At 38.3% G+C, this 7880-nt stretch overlaps 1 pseudogene; it reads right to left on the bottom strand.

Annotated features, from left to right (window-relative positions):
- LOC101587576 overlaps positions 1-7702 on the bottom strand; it is a 120744-nt pseudogene extending 113042 nt beyond the window's left edge.
- Between the last annotated feature and the right edge of the window lie 178 nt (positions 7703-7880).

The following is a 7880-nucleotide window of genomic DNA, read 5'->3' as shown; positions in this document are numbered from 1 at the left end:
TATCTCAGGTGGAAATGAGCAGGAAATAGGGCATGGTTTAGGCTGGCTGGGAAGAGTGTGGGATCTTAGCACTGCCTCTCAGAATTTGTATGTAGAAGTTCTCACAGGTTCCCTCAAGTTTTGGATAAAAGGATGCAGATGCCAAGAAGAGCTCAGTATCATCACTTTCCTCATGACATCCACCCCTGTATACTCCAGGGTGCACCTTTATCTTACTTTGTTCCACTTTTACTTGGCCCAAGTTTGCTCTGCAGAGCTAATTTCTCCCTCGCTCTCTACTTTCAATTTTTCAAATAAACTTTGTCATCCCTTTTTGCTTGTTTCATTTAATTATTTGTTCATGACAAGAATAACTTGGAATCCAGCTCCTGACAGAGACACAAGCACTAAAAAATCCAGTAATGTTTAACTGACAAGCCACTTTTAAAAGGAAACCATCCAGTAACACCACTGTCTTGGTTAGCTTATCTGGAGAATAGAGATAGTGGCTAGAGGATCATACTGGTGAAAAACTGATGTGGTCCATCAGTATCACAAGACTGGCAGGTTAGCTGATTGATCTGCGGTTTTAACCTAGTGCCCTTGAATCCAAATGTATGCTAATTTACAGCTTCCTATCCTCCCTGGAGACAGTCAAGTTCCATAAATTTGTCCATAGAGCCACTGGGGTATTGTTTGGGTTTCACTCTCTTTTTCTTTAGTTTTTTTTTTTTTTTTTTTTTTTTTTTTTTGGCGGAACCTGGGATTGAACTCAGATCCTGGCATTTGCCTGTCAAGCGCTTATCCTACTGAGCCATCTCCCCAGCCCACTTCACTCTCTTTTTCTAGCTCTTACCTTCCTGTCAGTACTAAAGAAGTCAGTATCTTTGTAACACAATATTGTAATTAGAGCTTTGAGTAGGATTCTATCACATATCTTGTGTGGTATTACTCCATTTGTCATAGTTATGTTTTATTTGTTTTTCCCAACAAAGGTGTGCTAGTTGACTTAGTTGCCTCATAATAAATGTCAACTGAATATGTTTATCCCAGACCTGAAAATATTTATTTATAAACTTAGGGTTATATTTCATCATAGGAGTCTTAGGAGTCTCGGGTAGATCAAGATTTCTGTATTTCCATATTTGAATATTAACTGTAGCTATACAATTTTTTTCTATGGCTCTTATTTTTTAATGTATTAATTATTTTCTTATTAATTTTATTGAGAAGCAGATATCAATGAGAGAGTTTCAAAACCAATTAATAGGACAGTTTCAATAATTAATACATTGCATATTGTTATCTTCTTAGTGGTTATTCATAATACAAGATGCAGACATGATATTCTGTCCAAATACTTACTATTAGTACAAATCTTTCTTCTCATTGAATTAAGAGAAAGTAGCTGTATATCTATCCGATTTTGTATATACAAATACAAAATGGTCCTTCCTTTGTAATGAAGAGTCCCATTTACTGGCCATTGAGAAATATAAGACCTCATAGTAAGCTTTAAAGTTCTTGCTCAAAGAATAAATAAATAAGTAAATAAATAAATAAATAAATAAATAAAAGATTGCTGCTCTACTTTGTAGCTATTTTATAAAATTTTTAAGTTTTATCAAATCTTTTCTCTCTCTCTCTCTCTCTCTCTCTCTCTCTCTCTCTCTCTCTCTGTACTGGGGATTGAACTCAGGACCCTGTGCTTTCCAGGCAAGAGCTTATTCTACTGAGCTATTTCCTGGCCCAACTCATGAGAATTAAAGCATAGCACATTTGATATTTTGTAGCTCCATATTTTCTTAACTAAGGAAAAATCTCTTAAATTATTGTCCCCAGGCAACAAGAAACACTTTTTTTTAAGTTTGAGGAAGGCTCTACAAGGTGTTCAGAGTCTCACTACTAGATCAGACTTGTAGTGATTTGCCTGTTTACAGCCTCCCAAGTGCTGGGATTTCAAGCCACCATGCCCAGTCTCAATTACTGTCTCAGCATGCCCCAGGGACAGGGCTGGCATAGCAGCCCTGGGGATTAAACCCCCTGCCTCTGCACCTGCTTGCAGGTGCTTTAATCCACTGAGCTATTTGGCTGGCCCAGAAACATTTTATCTTTAAAACAAAATTTTTATATTATCTTGATTGGCTAGATGAAAACATCTCATCAACTTCAAAGACATCTTTAATTTTGCCAACCAATTTTTTTTATGTATTTAGTATAGGATCTACAGGGTTTCACTAAGTAGATTGGACCCATAATGATCTTCCTGTTTTCAGCCTTCCAAGTGCTGGGTTTATAGGCTTGCTCCACTACACCCAGTTGCAGTCGCTGTCCTAGCCCGACCTGGGGGTGGGACTGGCACCATATGCTGGAGATCGAACCCCTGCCCCTGGGCCCTGCCTAAGCAGGCACTTTAGTCCCCTCGACTATCTGACCAGCCTTGCAAACCAATTTTAATTAGATCATTCTTAAATCATGTGCAAAAGAAGTATTTGAAGTATATCATGAGTATCCAATTATGTATAAACCAATTTAAGTAGAACTTTTGGGGATAATGCATACTTGAAACTTAACATACAGAAGCATGCATAGTAACTTAAATCATATATAATCTTTATGTTCCTTTAAGGCTTTTATTTGCAAATCTTCTGTAAGCCTTGAGTCTATTACCCCTCATCCTGTGAGGATTTGAGTTTGACTGCTCCTAAAAATTTGTACAATTGCTTTTTGCTTGGAAAGCATTAACAGAGTCAGAGGTATATATGAGCAAAAAATGAAAATAAAAAGAAATTGTTGAGCTCAAAAACCTTCATTAAAAATTTTACTTTTTAATGAAACAGATGCAGGCAATATTTACTATTAAAACAGATTAACAGGGAGGTGAACAGACAAGATATCATACATAAAACAGCTATATTAAATCAAATTGCAAAAAATAATAAATCAAATTGCACTTTTAAATATGTTGACATTACTGAATTATAATAACATTTTTATAGCTGTAGATTAATAACTATCAATAAAAACTAGTCAGAAAAAAAACTAGTCAGATTTTTTTTCTAGGGGCTAACAATTAGTTTTTTATGTATATAACAAAATTTTGAAAATTATTTTAAGCTACTCTGAGTACATTTATTGCTAAATACTATAGACTTATAACCAATAAGATTCAAAAATAACAAAGAGAAAAGAGCTTTGAGGCCTGCCTCTTTATTCTCTACTTTACCTGTGGAGAAAAATCAACTTTCAAAATCTTTTATCCTAAATTGATCCCAAGTTTATACATTATAACTTGAAAGTAACGTTTTGCAGAAAGACCTGTGTTACCCATAATAACATAGATGATCTACTATATGTATTTAAAATCTGTGTACTTCTGGAAAGAGATAGCAAAAGAAAAGAAAAAAAAAGAAGACAGGATGCTTGCCCGAGTTCAAGGAGCCAGAGCTGCCTGTCTCATCCCATGCTTCCACCCAAAAGAGCAGTGGGGCACCTCAACTGGGTCATGCCACACGTAAAACCCTCCTAATGCCAGGATTCAGCTGCAAGAGAACTGCTCAGGGTGCCACCTTCATCCTGTTAATCAGAGGCAGAAGCTCTGGCTGGATGGGCCCAGTTTTCCATCAGTCACTAACTAGTCCCAGCTTCCCTACAGTCACACAGAAATCTACTTTGCCTTTATTAGCAGATTAAGAAAGCAGGAGAAGGAGTTGTTCATAAGAGCTGGATTGTAATAAAAATATCTGCCGCAGAGAGCCTTGTGTCTCGAGACCCATAAAACACACACACACACACACACACACACACACACACACACACACACGGAATTCAGAGGGTTAAAATGTTTCACCATCAGTGAAAATCAGACCTTGTGCCTCAGCTTCCTGCTCCCACATGGTGAGACATACTAGGCAACACTACTCCCCAGTCCTCAGCCTCTCCCTGGAAGTAACCTCAGAAAAATACATTTATAAATACATATAATACAAGATAACAAGCATAAAAATACATATATAAATACATATAATACAAGATAACATACATAAAACATCTATAAAAGAATTTGAGACAGGCAGAGAGAAGGAAGAAAGAAAGAATGAAAGAAAGAAAGAAGAAAGAATTTTGCCTCAGCTTGGCATCTGCAGTCTCCATGTCTCTTTATACATCCCTTCATGGTCATCAAGATAAATGTCACTGGGCTGGATCTAAGAGTCTCAGAAGCGAAAATAAAGAACTTAACCAACTCTTTTGACAAAACAAGTTTTCAGATTCACTAACTCTGTTGCAGAAAATGAATTTTAAGAACAAGTCAGTGAGAAACAAGAGAAAGGTTTATTAGACACATATATAGGATGCATTCAGGAACAGAGTACTGGTGTTCAAAAAAAATGAGAAACATTATGAGCTGGAGTTGGAAACATTTTAGGGGTTGTCTTCAGTGCGAGCCATCTACATGTTTTTGAAATTGAGATATGATTCCCACAAATATTGTTGCTTCCTGCAGATGGACAAAAGCAAAATTTACAGGAAAAAAGGACAGGTTAAGAGCCCAGACTCACAAGGTTATTTTAAAAAAGACCTTTAGGAATTACTGACAGAGCTAAGGGGCAGGGCATTTGAATGACTCCTGCAATGAAAGCCATAGATTCTAACTTTTCATGCCTGAAGCTCAAATAGTATCTCGAGAATAAGTGTTTCTCACTTTTCTTTCTTTCTTTTCTTTTTTTTTTTTTTTTTTTTCAGAACGGGCATGAACTCAGGCCCTTGAGCTTGCCAGGGGAGCGCTTGCTCTCCTGAGCCATCTCCCTGGCCAAGTGTTTTTCATTTTTTTTCATAATTTTATTGAGAAACAAATAGCAATGAGACAGTTTCAAGACAAATTGGTAGGGCAGTTTCAATCATTAACACATTGCATACATTCTTCCTACTGGTCAATTGCTGTACAAGATGTAGACTTCATATCCTATTTACAAACACCATTAGAGCAAATCCCTCTATTCATTAAGAGAATGTAACTACATATCTATCCTAACCACTTTGAATACACAAATACAAAATGGACATTCATCTGTATCCCCTTTTTTTGTTAAGTTCCATCATTTAAATATTATAGGTGTGTAAACTCAGCAAAATATTCTAAAAGAGTTCAGTAGTCCATAATAGTATTGGGTTTTCCTCATGACTGGCAATGTAAGAAATTGTTGACCTGAGTCCCCGACAGCTCAACATAACACCATGGCTTTACTTCTTATAGTTTGTTTTTATACTTTTCTCCTAGATGGTTAAGACCAAGGTAAAGGAGGACCTATGCAACAAGAGTTGTAGCTTTTGGGTCTGATAAGGTCAGTGAAATCCCCTCAGGATTTATCCTGAGATCCAGCACCTCATATTGTAGATCCTTTGTCAATGTCAGCCATGTGGATGAGTCATGGCCATTGTGTGGCCAATGTGCTCTCTGTGAAAGCCTGAGAGAATGTTTTCTCTCCAGGTGACTCTCCTTAGGCACACTCTACATCATCGAACACTTTCCTCTTTGGCCCCATAATCTCCTTGATCAGAAAATTTGGGACACTACCGAGTTACATGACGTTACAGAACAAGTTCTCATATGTCCTGAGTCTTAATTGAACTTGGAAGGCCAGGATCAAAATGTTTGCTTTCCTTGCAGGCCTCCTTTTTCTCTAATTTTGGTCTGCAAACTTAGGTTGTTATCCCTCCAGAAGAGAAACTTATTGTTATTACCATACAACCTAAGCTGTTAAACTTAACCTCATTATCTGTCTGATTATCAAACATCTCAGGCATAACATGGAATAGGTATTTTTCATCAAGTATTGATATGTTGAACTTTAAATCCCTGCAAGCTAATTATTTTTTAAAGAGATTTTCAAACCAGAGAGGGAGAGAGAGAGATAGAGAGAGAGAGAGAGAGAGAGAGAGAGAGAGAGAGAGAGAGTAGTATGATGGTATGATGGCAGGACTATAAAACCCCATCACAAACTAAAAATTATCTTGACAAATTTTCATATCAGCTTGAACTGTTTGAGATGGATCATGTGGCTGGTATTGCACAATTCACAGGTGCACAGAAAGTCTTAAATTCATACAAATATCCATTGAATGCTTAGAATCTTTTAATCTTTCCAGCACTTTGCTCAATGCCATTATATCCACACTCTGGAAGGCTTTGTCTTTTTGACACCAGCATTCAAAGGAAAATCTGAAACACATTACAAATATACTGCACCTCATTTTCTTGGTTTTTGAGATACCATTTTTATATTATGAAATTGCTATGCATTTTATTTAGGGCACTGTACCTCTGAGCCATATCCCCCTTTAAAAAAAATAAATTTGAGACAGAGTCTTGCTAAGTTGTCTGGGCTGGCCTTGAACTTGAGATCCTCCTGCTTCATTCTCCCAAGTGGCTGAGGCTGCACTTGTGAACCACCACAGCAGGCTACTTCATTATACTAAATCTCAGCTTTCTCATTGGCAAAATTGGGATAATAAGATCTATTCTGTAGGGTTCTGAGAATTAAGTGAGGTAGGGAAGAGCAGTCTTATCATAAGCACTTATGATATACTTATTTTTCCTTCCTCTTTCAGCCTTAGATGACATTATACAACTTATTTTCTAGAAATCAGGCCAAGGGAAAATTTATCAACCTCCATTAGTATACTGTACATTGAAGATCTTATACTCAGCACCATATTAGGTACTTTTAGAAAAGCTGAAAAATCATAGCATGATATCTTCCCTTTGGGAGTCTATGACCTAGTTGTGGACAAAGATAAATATGTGATTAGACAATATGTGGGTTTTTTTCAGACTTAATTCATTTTACTCTTCTTGTGTAAAAACCCTTTATGTTGTAGCTACTGCTGGAGCTTGAGTCCTCTGGACAGAGACTCTGGTGTGGGCTTTCACAAGATGGTCAGTGAATTCCTGATAGGGAGACTTGGTGAATACAGTCTTTTTCCAGAGGTCAGGGGTCAGATAGCTGTAGGTCTTCGAGATGGCACCAAAGGTGGCCTTAGCAAAGTTGCCCAAAGTAGCAGTGCAGCCTCTAGAAGAGGTGTAGCAGTCATCAATACCAGCCATCAGCAGCAGCTTCTTGGGCACAGGGGCTGAGACAATGCCAGTGCCTCTGGGGGCAGGGATCAGATGCACCAGCACAGAGCCACAGCCGCCCGTCACCTTGCAAGGAACAGTGTGGGCCTTGCCGATCTTGTTTCCCCAGTAGCCTCCTCACGGGGACAATGGAGAGCTTGGCCAGGATAATGGCCCCATGAATAGCTGTGGCTACTTCCTTGGAACACTTACACCCAGGCCAACATGACTGTTGCAGTCCCCAATGGCAACAAATGCCTTGAACCTGGTCTGCTGGCCAGCATGAGTTTGCTTCTGCACAGGCATGATCTTCAGAACTTCAACCTTGAGGGATATACCCAGGAAAAAGTCAATAATCTAGGACTCCTTGATAGGTAAGGAAAAAAGGTAAATTTCCTCCAGGGACTTGATCTTCATGTATTTGACCAGACGTCCCAGCTTGGTGACAGGAATCCACTATTTGTCCTCGGCCTTACCACCACGAGCTCGCGGCCTCTACCCCTGCCTGGCCTCCTCGAAGGCCAGCGTGGAAGCCTCCACAGAAGCTGCCACGGCCTCCCATGCTTGGATCTCTGGGGCCTCTGGCCTTTCCAGCTGCACCGGCGTCATCTGCCATTTGGTGTTTACCAGAAAAAGAAGGACAATATGTGTTTTTGTAACTGTTAAATATTTTAGCATCTAATGACATAAATCAAGTTAAAGTGACTATTATTCCTTGAAAAAGGAGACTTTGGTTTATGGTAATAAAATTGATTTCAAGAGTCAAATCCAAAAAAAAAAAAAAAAA

Source organism: Octodon degus, unplaced genomic scaffold, assembly GCF_000260255.1.
Source record: "Octodon degus isolate 3935 unplaced genomic scaffold, OctDeg1.0 scaffold00337, whole genome shotgun sequence".
Lineage (NCBI taxonomy): Eukaryota > Metazoa > Chordata > Mammalia > Rodentia > Octodontidae > Octodon > Octodon degus.
The sequence above is the reverse complement of the archived record's forward strand: the minus strand, read 5'-3'. Positions and strand labels throughout refer to the sequence as shown.